Source organism: Chamaea fasciata, unplaced genomic scaffold (assembly GCF_029207755.1).
Source record: "Chamaea fasciata isolate MVZ Bird 193981 ecotype frontalis unplaced genomic scaffold, bChaFas1.0.hap1 SCAF_3, whole genome shotgun sequence".
NCBI classification, from domain to species: Eukaryota; Metazoa; Chordata; class Aves; order Passeriformes; family Sylviidae; genus Chamaea; species Chamaea fasciata.
This window is the reverse complement of record NW_027094088.1, coordinates 31,265,446-31,272,223: the sequence shown is the minus strand read 5'-3', so window position 1 is coordinate 31,272,223 and position 6,778 is coordinate 31,265,446. Positions and strand designations below refer to the sequence as shown.

Genomic DNA, 6,778 nt, shown 5'->3' with positions numbered 1-6,778 from the left:
CAAAAACAAATACACTACATGTAAAGAAATGACTTGACCTTCCTTCCGTAGGCCACATCCTATATTCTTTGTGTGCTCCAAAGCTACCTTGCACTCTGATTAACTTGACTAGGAGCTGTGTTTGTGTATATTCTCACACAAAATGTATATATAATCTGCCCTCACACAGCTCCACAGGGCTCAACTGAAATCCCAGAACTTCAGCTGTGGTATTAATCATGTATTCATGATGGAATGTGGGTTGCAAGAAAATATTTAAGACTCCATAGAAACTTTTCTTTAAAGCATGCAATCCCTAAATATTTGGGTTTACATTATAGTCCTTTAGAGAGGATTTATTAGACTATTTCATATTTGCCTTTCTGTTTATTTTGTAGAAGTGTACTTGTCTAGCACACATTTTTATGCCAGCCTTGCTTTGCATTTTTACAGTCTGCTAATTAGACCATTTTAACTAATTTGTTTGCATTTTGTATGAGCAAGTTGGGCTTTTGGATTGACTAATGTAATTGCAGCCAGTTTCTGCCAAATACAAATTACTCTTTCTAGTGTGAGCTAGAGAGAAAAGTAAATATTTAATAGCCATCAATACCCTTGCAGCATTCTAGAGTGTGTTTTTTTCCTATGGAAAGTTTAAATAATTTCTTCAGTGCTTGATTGCACTTTAATGTTAAGAAATTATTTTTTAATCTTTTTTGAAATAATAATGAATTAGACATTTTAACTTGTCCACAAGGGTTTTATTTCTGTGCACTTTGCAGTTTTAAATTCCAAGCTCTAAGATCTGGTACTTTCATGTTTGAAGTTTATTCGCTTAGCTTTTTATATCCTGAGTACCATCTCCTGAAAATGTTTTACTGGGATGTACTTGGATTTCAGCGTTTCTAAGGGGTGGAAGATAAGTCTTATAGCAAAGTTAAATTGTAGTTTTGCATGCTTTCTTTTTTTTTTTTCTTTTTCTTTTTTTTTTCTTTTTTTTTTCTTTTTCTTTTTTTTTTCTTTTTTTTTTTTTTTTTTTCCCAGAAGGAACATAGCAGAAGACAGGAACTGGTTACAAACATCAACATCAATTGTATCTGTATTTTCAACTGCAAGCCTTATGTGCTTGTTCTTTGCACAAGTGTACATGAAGGCAGAAGAGACCCAGAGCCTTAAGCAGATTACAGTTCCTCAGTTTCCAGCCTTAATATTCCTGGAGTACTTGCTGTGATATAGATTGAGGAAAGCACCTGCTCACCAGGGCAACCTTCTTCCTTTTCCTCTTCTTCATGTCTCACTCCCCCCGTGATCTATGCAAAGAACAGGGGTGTGTCTGCCTCACTCGAGGGACTATCCCTGAAATGTTATACACAGAACAATTTCTCAGGTCAGGGACAACATAAAAGTCCAAGAGGTGTTGCCCTCTGACAAAATTTGGTGATGGTGCTCCACCTCTGGTGCGGTAGCTGTGCAGTTTCCCTAGGGTGTGAGTGTTTCAGTCTCTACTTTTTTTCCCACATGAAGCTTTCAAATGCATGAGTCCCAAATGCATGGTCTTAGCCAATAGCCTTAGGAGTGGGGCAGCTGTTGTTTTCTGCCCCCCACTGAATGTGGGAATTATCCATGGAAAGCAGGAAGGTTTGAGCAGGAGTGGAGGGTACTGATTAGTTGGTACCTGGGTTGCCTTAGTGCATTTCTAACCTTGCCTTACCTCTTGTGCAGCTCGTACCACTCCCAGGATGCTGTGGGAAGGAGAATCTGCCTTTGCTTATCTTTCTATTTCATCTAGTGAAGCTAAAATGGTTAGCAGATCAACAGTGAGATCCAGCACTAATCGGAGAGTAATCAAAACACCTTTTAGCCAAGTCCTTGACATGTCAGTACTCATTTTATTTTCATATAGGGTGTTAACACCATGTCATGCAGCATCCATAATTATTAATTAAGACAGTGAATATATGATCACTTCCAAATAACAACAGAAGTCCATGTCATCAGTCAGTATAGAGCTAAGTTCTGGATTTCATAATCACAACAACGGAATTCCTTCTCTCTGTTTCATTCCTAGTACAGCAAATGTGTCACACAGCATGAAGCAACAGGTTTTTGATGGATGCTCCATCAGTTGTCTTCACAATCCTCTCATCATGTGCTAAGAACTGGTGCACTGTGAGAAGTAATAATCTTTTTTTGGTTTTGGCATTTACCTGGCCTAGATAGATGGGCAGGTGATTTGATCAGTGAACTAATCACACTGTTCTGAGAATGTTACTATTAACAGGCAGTCTTACCTGCCCTCCTGGATAAGTTTAATCGTGACTTTTTTTTTTTGTTAACTCAAAGCTGCCATTCTTGGATTTCTGCAAGTTCCACAAATATGAGTGACAAATTTGACTATAACTCTGTAGTAGGAATTGTCTACTAGGATTAGTTTTTTAACATAATGCTACACGTAATACTAAAATTTTATACTGAGAAACTGTAAGTAATTTAACTATATTTAATAAAAGTAGATTTAATACTAAATTTCTCATGTATATTTTCCATTACGGACATCATTGCTTCTTGGGAATAATGCTATGTGGTTCTTCTGTGCTGAATTCCTTGAGTAAGTGTGTTTTCATGAAGGACACAGAGAAAAGTACCTCCTGCTGTATTCTTATATTTTCTATCTTGGTACCAGTATTTTGGAAATGAAGAGGACAGATTCTTGAATGGATTTGCTTATGTACTTTTCTAAGTGTGCCCATCTGAACACATATTGAAGAGCTGGTGTGATTTTGGTACCCCTGAGAGGAGATAAAAAGATGGAGGCATTGAAGATGTTGGTACCATCACACAAGAGGTTTGTCTAAAATAACTGCACAAAATGTCTTTAGACAAGAGAAGGAAGTCAGCTTATTTTCTCTCTTCTCACCATTTTACAATTTTTCCATGCCTATGTTCCCTTGCTGCTAATAGGATTATTCACACAAGGAACACAATAGCACTTTAGCCTCGAGCTGTTGGCCTCCACATTGATACACAAGTGAGCATGTCAGACGGTGCTTGCTGTGATGCAGAGAACAAACTAACCAAGGACTGGACTGGCTCTGTTAGAAGTCATGGATAACTGAAATTTATTTTAATCATTTCTGTCACAGGAAAGTATTTCCTAAATGTGTTATGTCAAAACATCCCAAGAAGTGACATGTAATCCAAGGCACATGTTTTATTCTTGGTTACATTTGCAAATTGAATTCTCAGTACTTTCAAGGCATTTTGAATTTAAAGTAATATTGTTAAATGCCTGTGTTCTTGATAGTTAACTAAAGCAGTGACACAAGAATATTCAATAAAGGACTTCAGCACAATAATTCATTTATTCACTGAATACCTTGTCTTAACAACTGACAACTTTTACAGATCCAATCCCTCTCCAGAGATTTAGTCATTCTCCAACAAGCAACAGCAAGAGATGAGGAGATGATAAAAAAATCTATAGTACTTTTCATATTCAAATAAATATCCAACATAAAATACAGGTGATTTTCATCACAAGACCTTTCAGTGTTTGCTCTCTGCTTATCAACTCTTTATTTCTTTAAAAGCCTATGACACTCAATGTCTTTACAATGTCAAGTCCTGGTAAAAATTTACAGGGAAACAAATACCATACATTTAGCTTTCTACACTTTCACTGGTGTTTCTCACACTGACTCAGCCTGAATGCCTCAGTTCAGCTAGGTTGTCTGAGTAATTTTCAGCATTTCATATTTCAACTTGTTTGTAATTTTGGCAATTTCTAAGGCCAGCATTTCTTTGCTTGAGGAGTAGCTTGAATGAAAGGGGCAGTGCATCAGTTCCTCTGTGTTACTGTAACAATCCAGCAGGAAAATTCTTGATCCAAATGATGGACACAGAATATGAAATAGCAGTTATTTCTTAAACATATACATCCTCTCATAAATTTGTGCTCTGCCCATGACATTTTTCCACTATAGACAGACGTACTTAGAAGACAAATTTCCATGTGAATAGCAAGACATTTTGCAATCACTGTCTGAATGAAAAGGGGAAATGACAATCACCAATTTTAGACTATTTTATTTAAATCAAGAAGTAGATGTTTCTAGTGTTAATTAAACTCTGTTTAGATTATGAGAACAGTGAGATCTTGCCCAAGATAAATTCATGGTTCATTTTATGTCATTGGTACCTGTAGTTTAGATTTATTAGACCAAAATGAAGATATGTATGGTGAAAGTATGTGAGAAAATAAGTGCATGCAAAGCAGTGATGTGAATAGTGTGAAAGGAAAAAAAGCCAACAAAAAAAAATAATGGTCTGACCAGATGTTGAAGAGGTTTCTACCCACCTGTCATAGAAAGAGGTGCTAACAAAGCTGCTCCTTGTAGAGTTCTACATTAATACAGAAATTCTGCAAAATTTAATGTCTCAATCAACACATGGGTTTTCACCTCCAAGAGTATAGATCTATGTCTGGCCATCACTTAAATGATGCACTTCGACACAAAGAATTTCTCATGTTGCTGCTAACCATAAAATGTTGTTTAGAAAGATAAGCATCACTTTAAAAGATGATAAACACACAATGAGCAGGAGCCAAACTTTTCAATTGCTAACCCATTCTATAATGTACCTATAGTATACAAGAAAACCCTGGAATGCCAGTTATGTTTGCAAGTGGCTTCAGATTAACAAGGGCAGATATAATCCAAAGTACTGCTTAAAGGTCAGTGAAAGGTTTAAAGGTTAAACCCTGCTCCTTGTTTTTTTTACACTTCGGACTCCAAGGGTTTCAAAAACAAAGGCCATTTCTACTCTCAGCTACACTAGTGTGAATTTAATATTCACAACTGCCTGGTCTTAGTTGAATTGGTGTGGATTTACAGCAGAAGGAGTTCCAGCTCTGGCCTCATACCGCTGCTTTGCTGCTTCGTTGAAAGAACAGGTTTTGTTCAGCTGCCACTTTCACCTAAAAGAAAGATATAGCTATATCTGTATCATCTGTATCTAACTATCTCCATGAAAATTTGTCCATGGATTTTTCAGAGCAGAGATGCTACACAAAATACTCTGAATACACTGTAGATGTTGAAAATACATATAAGTGGGAAAGGTGAATTTTCATATTAAATAACCTTTTTTGATGCTCATTATCTAGAGGCAAGAATAACATACTTCCATCAGCAGTTCTACAGCATTAGAATGTGGTGAAAACATTGGATTATATTTTACTGTTTATTAACAATAAAATCATTGTATTCTTGATTCTATAATAACATAACAGGAGCTATACCACTGAAAAGAAGAATGTCTTATCTCAAATGAGGTTGCCAACTAAGATAATCTGAGGAAATAAACTACAACAGTGATCCTGTGATTTTCTTTTCTACTTGTTTTTCTATGATTAGAAGTAATAAAACCATACTATTTAGCAAAATCTTTAAAAACCGTTCACCAATATACAAGAATAATTACGTCTTTTCTTCCTGGAGAAATACAAATCTCTTCCTTTGTCTCCATGCTTCCTCGCATTCCCTGAGGACAGAAGATCTTCCAGGGCCTGGAAGGTTCAGGGTCACTCCTGAAACAAATTGCAAACATGATAACACTTGAGCTCAGGGGCACTGCCTTCACCTGCTCTCTGCCAGCCCTGCTACCCACCAAAAGTCCATCCACAAATGTTCTCTCCTGACTGGGTCTGTAAGCAGCTGGAGAAAGTTGCTCAAAGGAAATGTGGAGAGTTTAGTGATAAATACATAGAAAGTTTACAAACTGCATTCTACAAATTCCCTTTGGGCATCTTCCCACAATGTTATCCAGAGAGGTAGCTGGGTTAACAGCAGCAAGTAGCCTCATAGGATCCCTTACCTCCCTCTCCGTCCTACAGGCTCTTTGCACATCCCAGTTCTGCTCCTGTGTTCTTGAGTTCATTCTTCCTCAGCTTCTTCCATTTTATGCCCCACTTTTTTGTTGTCTCTTCAAGTGTCCATTCAGAATCTCTGCTGCTTCTCAAAGCTTCCCATTCATCCCGCCATTTTCCCATGCCTGCACAATTCCGTTCTGTTTGCAGTTCTCACCTCAAGGTTCCCTGCTTGGTTTCTAAACCAGATAGGACTATGGATAGGCTTTTCATCAATTAATATTTTTAAGCCTTTTTTTTTTCTCTTTTGAAGCTCTCTGAAGGAACTAGACAAGATTTAAGTCATCATCTCATGCAGAAGGAAAGATGAAATGAGAGACAAAAAAGAGAAATGGCAGCCTTTTTATGATACATAAAAAAATACAGTATAGTTTTGGGAATTGCAGCTGGTTTTATAACCCATCTGACAACTCGTAGTTTGAAAATCTGCAAGATGTTTCCTTCTCTTGATTACATACCTGTAAAAGCACTTCCAGCAAGAAGCGTTGCCAATGTGATCTTATGGGCTTTTTTCAGTTTTCAACCACTGTAAACAGTCATACAAATAAATTCAATTGCTTGGATATGGATAGAAAATGGATCCACAAGAATGACAATTTGGGAAATGTGTACTCATTTCAAAAGTCAAGGAAATATTGACAGAAAACACTTCTGCATTTGCCACTGGAATTACTGAATATATTTGATTAAACAGATAAACTTCACTTTGCTATTCAAGTTCACCAAGCATGTTTGGAATAACAATTATTCTATTAACATACTGACATGATATAGTCAAACAAAATTAAACATCTTTTGGGGTAATAAGATGTAAAGCTTTATTTAAGTATTGCCGTTTACTTAAAGCAATGGAGATGCAGAGATATCTGC

The 6,778-nt window shown here is 36.7% G+C and overlaps 1 long non-coding RNA gene across 1 annotated transcript; it reads right to left on the bottom strand.

Moving 5' to 3' along the window:
* Positions 1–1,848: 1,848 nt before the first annotated feature.
* On the bottom strand, positions 1,849–6,112 carry LOC136287652 (uncharacterized). The gene is made up of 2 exons (XR_010720236.1): positions 5,857–6,112; positions 1,849–5,569 (listed from the first exon to the last, which is right to left on the bottom strand). It is a non-coding gene; the product is annotated as an uncharacterized lncRNA (long non-coding RNA).
* Positions 6,113–6,778: the final 666 nt, after the last annotated feature.